Source organism: Psammomys obesus, unplaced genomic scaffold, assembly GCF_907164565.1.
Source record: "Psammomys obesus unplaced genomic scaffold, mPsaObe1.curated_primary_1811, whole genome shotgun sequence".
NCBI lineage: Eukaryota > Metazoa > Chordata > Mammalia > Rodentia > Muridae > Psammomys > Psammomys obesus.
The window spans coordinates 3,072,682-3,091,697 of NW_026586589.1; the positions used below are offsets into that span (position 1 = coordinate 3,072,682).

General features: G+C 41.9%; 1 protein-coding gene across 1 annotated transcript in view; it reads left to right on the top strand.

The window, feature by feature from the left end:
- The first annotated feature begins 455 nt into the window (after positions 1–455).
- Chd6 (chromodomain helicase DNA binding protein 6) overlaps positions 456–19,016 on the top strand; it is a 167,990-nt gene continuing 149,429 nt past the window's right edge. Inside the window, exon 1 of the mRNA XM_055602182.1 lies at positions 456–520. The gene's annotated coding sequence lies outside the window, so the exon portion shown is untranslated. The remainder of the gene's footprint in view (positions 521–19,016) is intronic.

Below are 19,016 nucleotides of genomic sequence, written 5' to 3' on the forward strand. Positions count from 1 at the left end.
GACTACCTGCGCGACCTCCACCTTCAGGTTGGGTCCCGGCCGCTTGCCTGCCGGCTTAGCCTGTGCCCCGGTCCCCTTACCCCTGCCTGCAGGCCAAAGAGTGCAGCACCCCGCCCCGCCACCTCTGCCTGCGGGACCCCCAGCCCCACCCCGCCCCCGCTGCCGGGCCGCTTCGTTCCGGGGGGCGGGCCGCGAGCTCCGCTGTCTGCAAGGCGGGGAGAGCTAGGCTGGGAGGCGGGGCTGCCCCGGCATCGGCCAATCAGCGCCGCGATCACATCCATGCAAATACGAGCACAATGGAGCGAGCCCATCACTCGCTCCTGCAAGCAAGCTTGAAATGGGCTTCAGTCTGAGCGGCAGCCCAGATGACCAATGAGTCTGTGTTTTGGGCCAGCGAGGCCCAATGGCGCGGCAGGGAAGGCGGGCCCGAGTTGGGTTAGGGTGTCCTTGCAGGGTGTCTGAGCTAAACTTCACCAAATAATAGCTGTTTGTATTTTGGCTGCTGCAGGAGCCATTTTAGGTAAGTTCTTCTCTTAACTTTTTATTTTCCTGCCTGACCCTGGCGGGCTGGCCTTGCCCGCGGAGACCCTGTCTCCGCCCCGATGGCCGGGATGGGGCTGCCCTATGAATGGAGCGGGGCTGAGGGGCCGCGGCGGCGCGAGGCCCGACCGGGCAGGGGTCCGAGCGCGGCCGGCGGGCGTGCGGCCAGGCCGAGGGCCCCGAGGCCCGAGGCGAGGGGCTTGGCGTCCGCCCCGCGAGGCTGCTGCGCGCCCCGGCCGCCCGCCGTCCTTGGGAGAGCGCCGCGGCGGGCCGCGCGCCCGGCTTTGGGGTCCCGCTTCAGACCCCCAGCGCGGGCCTTTGCGGCGGGGCGGGGCCTGCCGAGGCATCCCGGAGGACCCCGGCGGCCCGCGGCGCGTGAGGGCCACCCCCGCGGCCGCCAGCCGCTCCCGCCCCCGCCGAGAAGTTGCTCCGCTCCGCGTCCTGCGTCTGTTTGCAGGGCTGGAGGAGGGTGGGCCGGTGCCAGGCTGCTGCTCCGGGAGGGGGCGGGGGCCCCGGCGCGTCCCCGGGTCGCGCGCCCCTCCCGCCCGCTCCTCACGCGCTAGCGCGCACTCGCCCCAAAAATTGGAGCCCTGAAGACTCCAAGCCACCAAGCTACCCCGCTGCCAAGTTTGGTGCGTTATTAGATTGCATGTTAGAGCTTGCAAAGGAAAGGGGAGGGGGTGGGGGAGAGAAAATTAAAAAAAAAAAAAAAGTCTCTCCCCTTCAGGGTATTTATTTTATTCTTCTCTGCTGAGAAGTAACGGAGAATGCCCTTCCTAAGATTTCTAGGGAGCATACCTGTCAGATGTGCTTCAGAAGGGTTGGCAGATCCTTGGGCTTTAAAACGAGGTTATTAGGAAATCCCCGCACTAGTGAGATAATTGAAATGTGAGTTTGTTTGCAGCTTCAGTTTTATTTGATCCAATTAAAACTGCATAAGCAGGCACTTTATATTTGTGTACATAGAGTATTCCTAGTTTCAGTTATGACTAATATGACTTGTTTCACGAGTGTGGGATCTAATAAGGCCGTATAATTCAATTTTGAGCTCGTAGGCCCGTGTTCTCCAAATTAGGCTTTATAGACCATTAGTAATCTGGCCGAGGTTTCTATTGAATCTCTGGCATCCCCAGGCATCCTTCTCTGGGGCTGTGTGTGTCTTATTCTCCATCCCTTAAGAAACTGTTCATTTCTACCGTAACAGATCCGTGAGCAGAGAAAATAGATATTTAAAATACTGACAGTTTTCAAAGTGTATGAAATATTTTGCCTAGGATTTGATTATTTCCCAAATGGTATACAAGAATATCATGCCAGTAGGCCCCCACATTGGCATATTCCATGGGGATCTGCTTATGGTGCTTTTGGGAAAGTCTGGACAGACACCACTCTGCTTCCAGAGCTGTGAATGTTCGACTCTACTGTGATGGGGTGAGTGCGTCTGTCCCATTGGCTGTGCACGGCACAGTAGTTTCGCTGGAAGCCAAGTTGGGAGATCAGGTTGGCAACCTCCAGGAGAGTTTTTGTGAACTTTGAGGTTCTCTGGCAACAGAAAGATTTGAGATCTGTGTATGATAAAATGATTAGGCATGAGTTGTCATGTAGCATGGTTCATGCCAACCGAAGCAGGTGGTTTCACGCAAGCAGTGCATCCATCGTTTTAACCAAAGGCCTGGGAAAATGTGGAGTGGTGTGACTTAATTTGGAATTCCTTCTGTCCCAAGACAGACTTCATAGATGGATTATTAGTTTATGTTTAAGCTTTTTTCTTGAATAATGGATTATTAGAAGCCAACCTGAGGCCTAGGAAGGTGGCTTGTGTGGTCAAGTGCTTGCCATGCTAGCATTAGGACCTAAGTTTGGATCTCCAGCATCCACATAAAAAGTCAGGCATGGCGGCTAGCTCCTGTCACTTCTGGTGCTTGCTGGCCAGCCAGCTAGCCTAGCTGAATTGGTAAACTCCAGAGTAAGTGGAGACCCTGTCTCAAAAAATAAGGTGGTGAGATTGAGAAAGAAACATTTGACCTTTGGCCTCCATGTGCGTAGCTCTGCGTACACAAGCACACACAAAAGAGCTAACCTGTACACCTACCTCCCCTCACTCCGTTTCATTGGAATCTCTGCTTATAGTGAGTAGTTTGAAGTGCTATTCTTGGTGTATGTAGTCTTTGGTGTAGTGAAATTAGTTTTGTATCTTTGTGATGTTACAGTTTGTCTGTAGTCACGATATTTTTTTTCCGGTTTCCCTTTTTAGCTTCTTTGTTATAACACTGCAAAGTAGATGTGATTTTACCACAACTTTCAAATATCTTTATAATTATTTTTATAGTAGCGTAGGAGGAAACCCTATGACTCCTGCTTAGTACATGACTTCAGGCTAGAAGTTGAAAAACCAGTTAGAAGTGGAGTCGGAGAACCCGAGTTAGGCCTTCCATTTCAGGAAGATCTACTGGAGCCTTGCTCTCTATCTATCTATCTATCTATCTATCTATCTATCTATCTATCTATCTATCGATGTATCTAGCGATGTATCTATATTGGTATACTTTTCTCATAACTGTTTCAAATAGCAAAAGAAATATGTAGCAGGATTGTATCTCTTTAGAAGCCACATCCAATTTATGATTTTGCCAGCTGAATATTGCAGAAGGTTTATCAGAAACAGTATGTCCTGAGACCACTATATTTGGTTTATTTAAATTTCAAAAACATTTTTGGTTTTCTGTAAGCATGGCTTAATGCCAAGCCTATTTTATGGTTGTCCACTTTTGTGTTAAACCATTAGGCTTTTTAACCTCAGAATTTGTACTGTCATTGCCTATTCTCTCCATCTTTTGTGGGAAGTCTGTTGGTAAGGACCAGTGGGTCTCACATGTGCCCTTTGAATAGGTTATAGGATTCAAAGAGGCAACCTGCAAAAAAACTTTTGGTACAGGACAGTGACAGTATCCATATCCATTGAAGAAACTGATTTCTTTAGCCCATTTTCCCCAATGGTTGCATTGCTTCTTGCAAAGCCAGTGATAATTTTGTTCTTAATAAATAGTGAGTTTCTTCTACTTCCATCACTCATAGAAGCTGTGATTTAGTTCAAGTAAAAAGCTACAGTGGATTTCCTGGGGTTGTCTGCATCCTTTTGTACCAGATTATTATACTGCAGACTCCGAAATACATTAAGTAATAGCTAGGGCTTGGGTGTCTTTTCCTTACGGAGTATTTTATTTGCAGTTGGAATGTGGCATAATTGTGAGACAAGCAACAGAGAGTCAGCCCTGATTGAATACCTGGTGTGCGTCTCGCACTCAGCTGGGTACTGGGGCCATAGGGATGGAAAATGCCTTTGTTTATAGCCACTTCATGGAGCTGGTCTGCAGCTCACTGGGGTGAAGTAACATATTCAAGGCCATTAAACTAGAAGAGGATAGGGACAGAATTTGAACCTAGATCCTTTGGATCCAAAACAACTGCAAAGATTCCTTTAAAATTTAAGTGTGTGGTGCTAGGTCAGCGGACATACTTTTTCCTAAGTATGCATCAAATTTTGTTTGTTTTTGTTTTTTTATCATTTCAAGTATTTATCACTAAAGGGAGAAAATAAGGTGACGGCCTGGGTTGCCCTCCTTGCCGTAGTATACTTATGAGTTCAGAAATAGTCTGGTGCATAGTAATCGTGATATGCAGAGAGAGAATGCAGCCGCTTTTCCCTGGCAGAATGTTCTTTTTCTTCATTTGTGCTGTGGAGGCATGGATACACCCTTATGAGAAATTCTTCTACTTCCACAAAAGTTCTGAAGGTAGTAAAATGGAGTTATTTTAAAATGTCCATTGCTGTTCCTATCCTGAACTAAATTTTTTTTGGATAAAATCCAGAGAAAAATGTTTTGTCTGTAATACCTCTGTCGGTTTCTATAGCTTGTGGTAGAGTTTTTGTGTCCTCAGTTTTCTTTATGGCCTTTACCATTCGTTCTTACTCTATTCTGGGACCTTTAAAATATGTAAGGCGCATGTGACATGATTTAAGCTCGTTTTTGGAAGTTTTTGTAAACTCTGAGCTTTATTCCCCCTGTGTAAACTTGACTGACTTTAAGTTTTAAAAAAAGATTTCTTTTATGTGTATGAATGTGTACCATCGGAGTACCTGGTAGTTACAAATAGTTTTGAGCCACCTGTGGACCCTTTGGGAATTGAATCCAGGTTCTCTCCAAGAGCAGTAAGTACTCTGACCCACCGAGCAGTCTCTCAAGCTTCTTCTGACTTACGCATTTTTACAGCCTTTCACGATGCCGCTACCCTTTATTTTTAGAACTTAAGACAGCATTTGAAAATTTCAGGTGAATTAAGAAGTAGACTATTAGAATCTTTTTAGGGTGTATTTCCAAATGTAAATGGAAAATGATGAGGATGTACTTCAGTTTCCGAAATGTCTGAAGTGATATTTCTTTTTGTATGTGTTCTATAAGATTTTTATAGGGAGTATTCATCTATCTAGTTTTACAGATAAAAATTTTACAACAGTGAAATGTTGTATTTTGTTTTATGCTATGTGACCATGTTATCTTATTTGAAAAGATGCATTTGTTTGGTTTTCCTTTTATTTTTATTTATTTATTTTGAAACAGGGTCTCACTATGTAGCCCTGGTTGGCCTAGAACCCACTATGTAGACCAGGCTGGCCTCAAACGCAAAGAAATCTATCTGCCTCTGTCTCCCACATGTTGGGATTAAAGCCACATTCTACCATGCCTGGCTGGAAACATTTGAATTCCAAGATTGTTTATGTAAAAGGGCTGGTAGAGAAAAGATCTAGGTTCGGTGCCTGTCTAGTTTGGTTGTAAGTTTTTCGTCCAGTCATTTGTTTGTCTTTGAAGGCTACAGAATAGTATGAAAGTCTTTTTTCATTTGTGGTTCTCATACATACTGTTCTTCCACCCCCCCCCCCACCCACATACCAAAAAGTTAAATTAAGACTCACTGACTTAAGTCATTTCAGTATAATTGTCTGCATGTGCAGCCTCAGCTTTCAGCAGTAGGACTTCTGCATCATTCCCAGGGGTCATCCCAGACATCTTCCCTCCCTGTGCCCTTCCGGAAGATGTTTCATGCCTGTTCTACTTTGTAGGATCTAAGGTTGTGGCAAGTAAGGGTGCATTTGTAAAACAGCCTCAGAGGATTCTGGACTTCTCAGTGTCAGCTCTTTGCCTCTACAGGTGGGGCTAGCAGAATGGTTGTAGCAAAGGTACATGGCATTTTTTTCCCCTTCCTTCATTGTTTGTTTTGTTACTGCTTCAGTTAGGATCTTCTTTTTCCTGAACCCAAAGCAAACAGTCTAGGTGCTAGTCTTCACTCATATATACTTAAGGAAGGAACAAGCCAAACAAGCTATTGTAATTACACAGAATGCCTCTTTTTTCATATCTCAAGACTTCTTGGTTTTTCAAGACAGGGTTTCTCTGTGTAGGCTTAGCTGTCCCGGACTTGCTTTGTAGACCAGGCTGGACTTGAACTCACGGAGATCCGCCTTCCTCTGCCTCGCCAAATACTGGGATTACAAAAGATGCCACCATCTTTCAAGACTTTCATGTAGTATCTTAAAACTTCTATGACCATTAAGTGGGGTTTTCTGAAAGTCTTGTTGAACATACTGCTTTACAGAGAACGTGTGTATATATCAGATCCTGTAAAACCAGCTGTTACTGTAGAAAAGTCTCACTTTTATGCTTCTTAGGTCTCACCGTGTGATTTGCCTAAATAAAAACAAATTGATAAAATAGAAGTCTAGAGCAGTAAGCATCAAAACAGCTCTGGCCTAGATTTTCTTTTAGAATCTATCTATTGTGCTGGAACACAAGTTGAAGAGAAGAATCAGTTTATTTTTCTTGATATGTAGATTAGATTGTTTAGTAAAGAAAGGTCTTTGGTTCATATAAGGCAGTGGTTCCTAACCTGCAGGTCATGACCTCTTTGGGGTCAAACAGCCCTTTCACAGTGGTTGCCCAAGACCATCAAAAAGCCGAGATTTACATTATGATTCATAACGGTAGCAAAATTACAGTTAGGAAGTAGCAACAAAAATAATTTTAAGGTTGGAGATCACCACAACATGAGGAACTGTATTAAAGGGCCACAACATTAAGAAGGGTGAGGATCACTGCTATAAGGGGCCTCAGGCTTGTTTCTTCCTTGGGTGTACTTAGTAAAGAAGTGTGCCTGGGCATTTTGCCTTGGGCTCAAGGGAAAAAAATAGTGCTCTCAGAAGTCCTTTGAAAGGACTTCTGAAAGGATTGTCTAAAATGCTATGTTTAGATCACAGGTCTTATTTACTGAAAGAAATTTTATCTAATTTAACAGACACTTTATTATTGCTCATTGCATATTTTGGTTTAACAATTCTCGCAGTGTTAGCAGTCTACATTCAACTGCTAGGTTCCCATGAAAGCATTTGACTGTCATCATTGCTGGTCATGTGACAGGATTAGATCACACCATGCATTACATAATGATGTCTGATTTGGTGACTTTTTTTGTTGCCGTGACAGAATACTTTAGAGGACTAAGGGAGGGGGCGTTTCTTCATGTCCACGGGAAGGCATGCTGATGGAGTGGGCTTAGTGGCTAAGTTGTGGTTGTGGCAGCAGGAATGCGGGGACTTATCACTTTGGTGTTAGTCAGGAAGCAGAGAGACATCTTCTCGCAGAACCCAGTGGGCCCACTAGACAGTAGCCTGCTACCTCCACTTAGGCCCCACTCTCTAAAGGTACCTCATCCTCCCAAAGCAGTGCCACCATCTGTGGCTCAGCTTTTCTGCACATGTGGTCTGTGTGGACCAGTCCACATCCTGACTCTCCCATCACTAGATGGCCTTTTAAAGCAAACTTGGTAAGATCCATGTTAAGGATTTAAGGCTATTCTACTTGATGGAATTTGATGAACTTTATAGAGGTTATGAAAGATTAATGGCAAGCTCCAGAAAGATGATTGTAAAAATATAAAATGAGTCTTTATAGATTGGACAAGTTAAGATAGTTTCCAAATTTGTACAGGTCTGAACTGTTACATCCCTGTGTTGACTTGTGTACAGTTCTTGTAATAAGCATGTAGACACTTATATAGTTCTGTAGAAAAGTTATTTTACCTCTTCACAGTAAATCTAACAATGAAAGTATTAATTTATATTGTTCTGCCTAATGTGATCCCCCCTTCCCCAGCAATCCATTTTTTTTCTGATATTTTATAGAAGTATTAGCCTTTGACTGATTAGGAAAGAACAAAAATGAAACTGGCCCTTTCCTGGTGGGTGGAGAGCACTTGTGCCCAATGGTGGGCTACTTCAGCGCTGCCTTGAGCTTGTTAGACATGTGAGACTAGTGAAGCTGGTAGCGGAGAACCAGGACTCTATGGGAGATTTTTATGAAGATCGACATTTGAGAAATTATTCTAAAGCAGCACTGCCTAGTGAAACTTTGTGCTGTGATGGATTTACCACATGAGTTACTAGCCATGTGTACTTTAAAAAAAAAGAGACTCTATTTATTTTTACGTATATGCTCTATCTTCATGTACACCGGCATCCCAGAAGAGAGCATTAGATTCCAGTATAGATGGTTGTGAGCCACCATGTGGTTGCTGGGAATTGAACTCAGGACCTCTGGAGGAACAGACAGTGCTCTTAACTGCTGAGCCTTCTCTCCAGCGTGGCCATGTGTACTTTTAAGCTTCTCACATGTGGCTGAAGAGAATTTTAAATTTTATTTAATATTCACTGAAGTTTTAAGTGCCTAGTGCACTTAAATGTAGAATAGCCCCACTTTAGAACTTAGTTTTTATTGAACACACACTGCCTTTGTAGCAAAAGTACATGTATTTTTCTTTTGCTGGAAAGGCAAATAAGAGACAAGACTATACTATCCTTTAGCCTAAAATAAGAGTGATCAAGCCATGTAATTAAAATTGACATTGTTTACCCATTTATATTTGTCTGTTTTTATGTGAAAGTTGATTTGAAAGTTTAGAAAATAGTAGGATCAGACAGATATGTTTGGATGTGTTTCATGAAGTGTTACAAACAACAAGGTAAGCTGGTAGATTTGCCAGCAAGGCCTCTTAGCCTTCCTGTCTGTGACTACTGTGCATGCTCTGTATCAGCAGGACTTCTGAAGTGTTTTCTTATTAAAGATTTAAGGCAAGAAGCTTTTAAGTGCATTGCTGTAGTTCTTCAGTTCTCAGTAGGAACAATGCTGGTTATGATGGTTGACATCTCATTAGGTTGTAGGTTTTCTATTGCAGTTATAAGCTAAGAATGAGGATGGTTTTGCAGTTTATAAAGAACACCATTTTTGTGTGCTTCTACATCACATTTTAAACTTTGGAAATTCAAGGATAACATTGATTCTAGTATATTGATCAGTATCCCAAGCAGAATTGAAAATTATTTTGGGATTGATAAGTAGATAAAAATTTGACTGTATACAAGTCAGATATATCTGTGAAGATCCACATGTCATCTTTTTAAAATGCTGTCTAATCATAATGAATGGGTCTAATCAAACAGTTTTATTAAACATATTATATTTTAGTTCACAAGCAGTAAGTTATTGGTCATTTAGGTAATGATTCTTACATAGAGATGGCATTGGCTGTCCTGTGTGGTTTACAGGCTCAATGCTAGTCAGAAGGTTCCTTAAAGAACATGGGTAGAATGGATGTACAAGTTTACATTCCTACCAACAGTGGAGGAGGGTTCCCCTTTCTCCACAACCTCTCCAGCATGTGTTGTCATTTGAGTTTTTGATCTTGGCCATTCTGATGGGTGTAAGGTGAAATCTCAGGGTTGTTTTGATTTGCATTTCCCAGATGGCTAATAAGGTTGAGCATTTCTTTAAGTGTTTCTCTGCCATTCAGTATTCCTCTATCGAGAATTCTCTGTTTAGCTCTGTTCCCCATTTTTTAATTGGATTACTTGGTTTGTTGCTTTTCAGCTTCTTTAGTTCTTTATATATACTGGATATTAGCCCTCTGTCAGATAAAGGGTTGGTGAAGATTCTTTCCCAATCTGTAGGCATTCGTTTTGTTTTGATGACGGTGTCCTTTGCTTTACAGAAGCTTTTCAGTTTCATGAGGTCCCATTTATTAATTGTTGCTCTTAGAGCCTGTGTTGTTGGTGTTCTGTTCAGGAAGTTGTCTCCTGTACCAATAAGTTCTAGGCTTTTCCCCACTTTTTCTTCTAACCGATTTAATGTGTCCGGTTTTATGTTAAGGTCTTTGATCCACTTGGACTTTAGTTTTGTGCAGGGTGATAAGTATGGATCTATTTGCATTTTTCTACATGTAGATATACAGTTAGACCAGCACCATTTGTTGAAGATGCTGTCTTTTTTCCATTGTATGATTTTGGCATCTTTGTCAAAGATCAGGTGTCCATAAGTGTGTGGGTTTATTTCTGCGTCTTTTGTTCGGTTCCATTGAGGAAATCAATCTGGCGCTTTCTCAGACAACTAGGAATAGATAGCGCTTCCTCAAGATCCAGCCATACCACTCCTAGGCATATATCCAAAAGAGGTTCAAGTGCACAATAAGGACATTTACTCAACCATGTTTGTAGTAGCTTTATTTGTAATAGCCAGAAGCTGGAAACAGCCCAGATGCCCCTCAACTGAAGAATGGATGCAGAAATTGTGGTACATCTACACAATGGAATATTACTTAGCAGTGAAAAATAAGGAAATCATGAAATTTGCAGGTAAATGGTGGGAACTGGAAAGGATCATCCTGAGTGAGCTGTCCCAGAAGCAGAACAACACACACGGTATATACTCACTCATATAGACATATAATATAGGATAAACCTACTAAAATCTGTTCATCTAAAGAAACTAATCAAGAGGGAGGCCCTGACTAAAATGCTTAATCCCCATCCTGAAAGGCAAAGAGGATGGACATCAGAAGAAGAAGAAAACAGGAACCAAGTTAGGAATCTGCCACAGAGGGCTTCTGAAAGGCACTGCCCTGCAGACTATCAAAGCAGATGCTGAGACTTATGGCCAACTGTTGGGTAGAGTACATGGAATCCTATGAAAGAAGATCTGGAAAGGACGGGAACCACACAAGAAGAGCAACAGAACCAGAAAATTTGAACACAGGGGTCTTTCCAGAGACTCATACTCCAACCGAGTACCATGCATGGAGTTAACCTAGAACCTCTGCACAGATGTAGCCCATGGCAGTTCATTGTCCAAGTGGGTTCCATAGTAATGGAAAGAGGAACTGCCTCTGACATAAACGATTGGCCTGCTCTTTGATCACCTCCCCCTGAAGGGGGAAGCAGCCTTACCAGGCCACAGAAGATGACAGTGCAGCCATTCCTGATGAGATCTGATACACTAAGATCAGAAGGAAGGAGAGGCGGACCTCCCCTATCAGTGGACTTGGGGAGGGGCATGCGTGAAGAAGGGGGTGGGAAGGTGGGTTTAGGAGGGGAGGAGGAAGGGGTTTATGGGGGGGATTCAAAGTGAATAAAGTGTAATTAATAAAAGTTAAAAAAAAACATGGGTAGAACTGCTCACAGAGAGCACTGTAATGCAGCAATGTCTTTTCTGGCTGTGGCACCACTTAAAGCTTTATCAAATCACTTTTCCCATTGTGTTAATTCTTTTGAGTGGCAGGTGCTTATACTTTAAAGGCCCAGTGGGCTGTGGTATGTGGTAGGGAAGAGTGTCTGTTTAATTGAAAATGACATGCGTACTTGAATAGTCCTGATTTGGAGACTTGACATTTTTAAATATGCTGCTTTGGTTTCTTTTTTATTTAGTTTCATTAAATTTTTTTAAAGACTGCCTCTTTGTATATTTCTGCCATTCTCTCCTTGATGCTATATCAAGTGTGTGCTGCTGTGCGTAGCTTGCTTTTTGTAACTTTTCTTCCCAAAGAATTCCAATTCTATGTATCTGTGTTTGTATTGCCCTTCTCTTCCTCTTTATCTCCCTCTTCTTTGCTTTTGGCGGCAAGGTTTCAGAGATTCCATATGGCTTCAGACTTGCCGAGTTGAGTGGCGTATACCTTGCTGAACCGCCTTGCTTCAACCTTCTGAGTGCTAAATTGCATGTTTATGCAAACATGCTCAGTTTCATGAAATGCTGGGTATTGAACCCAAGGCTTTCTTGCATGGTAGGCAAGCACTCGACCCAACTCAGCTGTATCCCTAGCCCACTAGAGGTCTTGAAGAATTGGGAAGTCCATTCATGGAGTTGAAATCTAATAGTCTTGACAGATCCTATGCTTAAAGCATTTGTCGTTTTCCTGGCTTCAAGTTTGTTCCCTCATTACTGTTTTTTTGCTTCAAGTATGTTTCCATGTTAAGATAGCAATACACATCGATTACATAAGCTTTACACAGATATCAGTCTTCTGATTTGCCCATAATACCCACTCTCTCCACTCTCTCTTGCTCTGTACAGTGTGTGTGCAGTGTTTTATGGTAGCTGGGCTCTTCCCTGGATAGTCTTGGCTGCATGATCACTTTTGAACTAAGTTTTGTTGCTGTCATCATTGGTGTGGTTATGACAGTTGCTTCTAGCTTACAACTTAAGAGTATTACAAACATTGGCATTATAATGAGATTTCTCATAAAGAAAGCTGCTCCTCCGTTTTCAGTGTAGAAGAGTTGGGATGTATCTCTGAGTACACGTAGCCATCATCTTATGAATAATGAAATGGGGCCTAGTTACGTTATGTGAATCCTTAGTACTGCTCTATGGTGAAGTTTTAAATGCTCATTTTACAGTATAGGACTGCCCACTTAACATCCATAGGGTCCTGAAAACGCACATAGGAAGTTAAGAAAAAAATAACATGGGGGGGGGTGATTAAGGCTGGAGAGATGGTTAAGTAGCTAAGAGCACTTGCTGTTCTTCCAGAGGTTCTGGGTTCTATTCTCAGTTCCCATGTGATGATTCACAATCATCTGTAACTCCAGTCCCAAGGGATCTGACATCATTTCTTGGCTGTGTGGGCACCAGATGTGCATTTGGTGCACAGACATACATGCATACACATAAAAAACTTAATTAAAAAAAAGAGTTTGGGGGAAACATGGGGACAAGATGTGCCTTGACATAAATAGATCAGTAAGCTATGAAACATTTACATTTTCTAAAAGTTTTAAGTTAGCATTCTATATTATATACTATTCTGGTTTTTAAACAGAGTGGTACTCTCCTTCCTTCTATTTCCCCAGCTGCCCTGAGAGCACCCCAGTTGTTTCTTTCTTCCATGTACCATGTGTCTCTTTGTACCCCCTTCCTGTTTTCTTATCACCAAATATTGCCCTGTCTTGGTCTCCTTAGATGTTTTTAGACTTTATTCACGTGTACATATGCTTACATATATGCAAGTGTACATTATAGACAAGGATCTACATATGAGAGACAGCGTACGTTTTTGTTTTTCTTAATTCAGGTCACCTCGCTAAATGTTATACTTTCTGGATCTATCTATTTTCCTGCAAGTTTCATGATTTCAGTTTTCCTTGCAGATGAATTGTAATCTGTTGTATATTTGTCTGTGTGGATAGACATTTAGGCTGGTTCCATTGCTGTTGTGAACATAGTAGCACTAAACATGGTTACACAGTGTCTCTGTGGTTGGTTATGGACTCCTTTGGGTATATATTTAGGAATGGTATAGTTGGATCATATGGTGGTTCTACTTTAAGTTGTCTGAGGAACCTCTACACTGATTTCCATACTGACTGTATTAATTTGCACTCCCACTCCCAGTGAATAATGATTCCTTTTTCCTCATACCCTCTCCAACATTTGTCAGATTTCTTGATGGTAGCCATCCTGACTGGGATGAGTGGTTAAAAATATTCTTTAAAATAAAATGTTGAAGACATTATTACTGAGACTGGGGAGTACTATTTTGGTAAGTTTTTATTCTTTCCTTTCTTTTAGAAACCTGGGCACTCAGTGATTTAACTTTTGAAGTTTGCAGTCTTAGGTGCTATCCTTCTCTGTGCTCTAGGATCTTGGTGCCCACTATTACATATGGAACGTGAGCCCTGCCGTGACTAAAATTAAGTCCAGGGTTATCTTTTACTAGATTTAGTCTGCCCAATGTTGTGCTGCAAACCTTCCCATCCTGCCCCACTCCTTTGTAATCTGTTACACGTGTTTGTTGCTTTCTGAAACTTTGTCTTTCCTAACATGGTAAGTACAGCCCCTTGCCATAATTGTATATACTTCAGTTTCTAGTATTTTGGGAGTTTCAGAAGGCCATGGTGGGCTTTAGGGATAAGATAGCTGCCCTGTAGTCAGAAAGGCTGTACAAAACGGTGCTTAAGGGTATGGAGCCTATATCCATACTCTTGGCTTGGAAGCTCTGCCACTTGTTGTGTGAGCCTCCTGTGCTTCTGTTTTCCCATCTAAAGTAGAAGGAATGGCTGTGGTGGGTTTGAAGATTAGTGAGTTAGTTTATGTGATGAGCCTGGGAGCAATATCTGGCACTGTCATCATGCTATATATTGGATATTATAAAATTCAGGGAAAAATCCTTGGTAATCTTTCTAGTTAAAGGTTTAATATTACTTTTTATTTAATCCTGCCCCTTTTTATGCAGGAATTTCTGGTGATACTCTGCAAGGCTTTTAATGCTGGGATGGGGAGATTTTAGAACTTATTTTCAAGGTTCATGGGGAAAGAAGATATAAGATATTCATAAACCGTATATAGACAGTTGTTCGGTTACAGTACAGCGTGTGAAAAGTATCATAAGATGGGGCTGTGGAGGCTCAAAAATAGGCGAGTCAGGACATTGAGTAGGATTGGGTGGGCATGCAGGATTTGGCTGTATAGAGACTGGTAGGGAGATGAAGTGTTAAGAGGTACAGATCTGAGTTCTAGGGCACCTGATGGAGTTTCCAGGCTCCTATGTTCCAAGACAGTGAACTGGGACGTGTGGTTAGCAATGTAAATACAGACAGTGTGTTTATGGGAAGCATTCCTGACAACAGGAGTGGGCTGTTAAGCTGAGAGAAAAGCAGGTTAAAAAAATTAACTACGAGCCTCATCACCCTTTGTCATGAGCATGCTCTTGTTGTATGTAGCCCAGGTATAGAGGGAATTCTAGTTTTTTTCTGCCTGCTGGGTTTTTTCTTATATTAAACTTGATGTTTCTCTCCAGACCTTGCTTGTCTGCTGCAGAAGGAAGGATTAAAGGGTCTAGTACTGTAGTAAATGCATCTACCACCCATAAACGTACACTGAATATCTGTGTCAGGAGAGCAGTAGACAAAGCAGAGCTTCTGCTCTTCCGAGCTTATGTCCTAGTGAGTATCTGAACACACAGAACTGTAAAATGGAATGAGCAGAGTAGATTTATTCAGCTCAAAATGCATAATGAATTTCTGAAAATTTCTTTTTAAAATTTGAAGGTACCCACAGTATCTTTGAGCAGCAGCCTTTTCTCAGGGTGAGGCTTATACAGAGTTTCCCACACTTGTAGTTCTGTTCCTTCATTTTCCAGCATGTTGAGGTATTTTCCTTCTTTTCAGACTTGAGAAAAATCTCAGTGTTTCCTTTCTGTATTTTTCTTTCTGTATCTGCCTGAAAAGCAGCACCAAGCACTTCTAGAAAAATATTTTTGCCTAGTTAATCATTTTGGGATTTCACATTGAACTGCCTCCCTTTTTTCATATTGCTACTCAATTATTTACTAAACAGTTATTGAATATTTTTTTGGTTTTCATCTATTATTGAGCCCTCAGGATTTATACATGTCTAGTACGTTAGAGGAAGCAGAAAGGTAAGCTATTAGAAACATGATACTAAAAGTAGTGTTATAGTCAAGGTTTGGTTAGAACAAGACTGAGTAACCATTGATGTAGAAGCTTACCCTGTAGTTAAGGGTTCTGCAAGGCAGACTCTTAAGTCGCTTCTTGGAAGTTGGACAGTCAGTACTTGGGATTGGCGTTTGTCAGTTTGAAGGACCTTTCCTGTGGGGGAAGCCTGTACCAGTAGTGCATGGTGAGTTGTGGCTGGAACATTAAGAGCTGTGGGGAATGTAGGTGGGGTGTGTAGGAAGTTGACATGCTGAAAGACCATGCTGAGGACTTTGACCTTGTGCTTGCTGGGAGATTTTAGTGAGTGGCAGGATTTCCATGCTTGGGTAGTAGAGGCTGCTTTGAGAACTCTTCTGAAACCACTGTTTTGAGAACAGTGTGGTGCTCAAACCTTTTGTACTTTAGGATCACTTGAACAGCTTTTAAAAATTGCAAGTGCTCAGGCTACACAGAATCAAATCACATTGGGTGGTACAGGGACCCACCTTTTAGATCTTTTTGTAACAACCTCGGCAATGCTAGTGCACCCGAGTTTGAGAATCCTTATTTCAGGGGTCCTGCCAATAAAATAATTAGGATTGGCCTAGGCTAGGAGCCACATAGGAGGAGACAGCACCAACCATTATTCTTCATTTTCCCGTGTTCTTGACTTCTCTAACAAAATTGGGCTCTGTGGGCACAAGTTTATAATTCATAAAGATGACTATGTAGTAGGTTTTTAGCAAATATTTGTCTTGATTAATGTTAATTTTCCTTTGTTCAAGTACTCCTATTTGAATTGGTAGAACATTTTTAGTTATTTCTCTGTGGGGTAAGAGTAGGTGGAAATGAAATGTTTTGGTCTGTCTACAGTCCTGGTTAAAGTTAAAATGGACCAAATAACTGTGTGGTGGCACAGACTTGCTGTTCCAGCACTTGGAAGGTTGAAGTGGAAAGGTCAGAAGGTTAAGGTTATCTGCAACTATGGTCTCAAATGATTTGGGTTTATCTGTCTTTGCTCTGTATTAGCACAGGTATAGGAAAGTCTTGTTGTGGCATTGGTATAAAATCTTAAAGAGACTACCAGAACAAGTGTAGTTTCTAAACAGTACCTCATCTCTGCTACTTTATCTTGTTTCTGGGGAGGTTTATGAATGAGGTATAGATACCGACTTGGCTTTTACATGTGAAATATACTCTGCTAAATAAATTGTGATTGGGTATATTTAAATGAAGCACTTTTGGGTCAGGTTTGTCTTCTCTGTTTTAATGAAGACTTGGAACATGAAGAATTAAAAACATGTTTACTATTCCCCACTTCTTTCATAAGATTCCCTGCACTCTGCCCAAAGGTTGGCCATAAGTCTCAGCATCTGCTTTGATACCCTGCAGGGTAGAGCCTTCAGAGGCCCTCTGTGGCAGACTCCTGTCCTGTTCCCTGTTTTCTCCATCTTCTGATGTCCATCCTATTTGCCTTTCTAAATAGGGATTGAGCATCTTACCCAGAGTCCTCCAGCTTGACTAGTTTCTTTAGGTGTACAGATTTTAGTATGCTTATCCTATATTATATGTCTAATATCCACTTATGAGTGAGTATATACCCTTGTGTGTCTCTCTGCTTCTGGGATACCTCATTCCAGTTCCCACCATTTACCTGCAAATTTCATGATTTCCTTGTTTTTTTTATTGCTGAGTAATATTCTATTGTGTAAATGTATCACAGTTTCTGTGTCCATTCCTCAGTTGAGGGGCATCTGGTTTGTTTCCAGCTTCTGGCTATTACAAATAAAGCTGCTACAAACATGGTTGAGCAAATGTCCTTGTTGTATACTTGAGCATTTTTTGGATATATGCCTAGGAGTGGTATAGCTGACATGGAGAGAACAGGAGCACCATAAGGAGAGCAACAGAACCAGAAAATGTGGGCACAGGGGGCTTTTCTGAGTCTGATACTCCAACCAAGTACCATTAATGGAGATAACCTAGAACCCTTGCACAGATGTAGCCCATGGCAGTTCAGTGTCCAAGTGGGTTCCATAGTAATGGGAACAGGGACTGTCTCTGACATGAACTGATTGGCCTGCTCTTTGATCACCTCCCCCTGAGGGGGAAGCAGCCTTACCAGGACACAGAGGAAGACAATGCAGCCACTCCTGATGAGACATAATAGACTAGGGTCAGAAGAAAGGGGAGGAAGACCTCCACTATCAGTGGACTGGGGGAGGGGCATGGGTGGAGAAGGTGGAGGGAGGGAGCTACAGGGGGGATACAAAGTGAATACATTGTAATTAATTAAAAAAACATGTTTACATTCGAAGGTATTTATGGAGCCCCTTTTTTTTTGGAAGATACAAAATATTCAAAATAGTACCTGTAATGGTTATTCTTAGTTGCTAATTTGACTACATCTGGGATTAGCTAAAAGCCAAGGGCTGGATATACTTGTGAGGGATTATTTCTTAATGAAATAATTTGAAGTGGGAAGACCCTCTTTTAATCAGGATCTTTTGAGGCAGGAAGGCATCTTAATATAGGCCACAGCTTCTGCTGGCCACCTCTGTAAAGGACGTGAAAGAAGAAAGTTTGCTCCTTTTTGTATCTGCTTGCTCTTCTCTGGCTGTTGTGGCTATTCTGTTCCCTAACTGATACTAGAGCCTATTTTGGGATTTTGGTGTATATTGAGACATCCAGCCTTGTGAGCTGAACAGCTACTTTGATTCTTGGACCTTCTGTTGGTAGACAGCCATTGTTAGATTAACTGAACCACAGAGCCTGTATGCCATTCTAATCCCGTGTGTGTATGTATATGTGTGTGTGTCCATTCTATCAGGTCTGTTCCTTTAGAGAACCCTGACCCAAGACATCCTTCTTCTGTATACATAGTTCACTAGTTCTTTTAACATTTTGCCAGACTTACCTTTTAACTTTCTGTCTTTCTTTTGTTTTACCATGTGAAAGTTACTTACATATACTGTGACAATTCACCACTGGAAGTTTTATATCTGTCCTAGAAAGCCTTCTCCTGTGGAGCTGAGATATAAGCACTAATGAAACATGACAGGAAGCAAATAGACAGGCCCTGTTGAAACTTCTCTCATGGTGGTTTTCTTTTTTTTATGGTGTTACTTTCTACCACCCCCTCCCAATTAGGGTCCAGTCAAGTATCCTGCATTGTATTGAGGTATCATTTGTTCTTAACATTCAGTAGTGATTAGTTTGATCTGGTATCCTAGGATTTCAGAAATGGAAATGAAAACTTGTCACAGAAAATGGTATGGTTCATGTTTCTCCCTTTCCTTCCTTGAGCCCATCCTTCCACACTCTGTGCTGCAGGCCAAGAATTGATTTTAGAAGATAGACACAAAATTCTCAAGTGGAAACTTAGATTTCACACACCTGAGTTTGTTCATGTCTTTCTGAGACAGGGAGAGGCTTTGTTTTAACATTTATTTTCCAATTTGGGATAAAAAACTATTGAATCACCTGTGTGCTTAGCTTTTAAAAAATGCATTATTGTCAAGATTTTGGGAAAAGATTGTCATAGCTGACTCTTAAGTCATCATTAGGAATGAAAGTTTGCCACTTTTTCTGTTAGGTTTATTTTATGTGTATGAATGGTGTGTGTGTGTGTGTGTGTGTGTGTGTGTGTGTGTGTGTGTGTGTG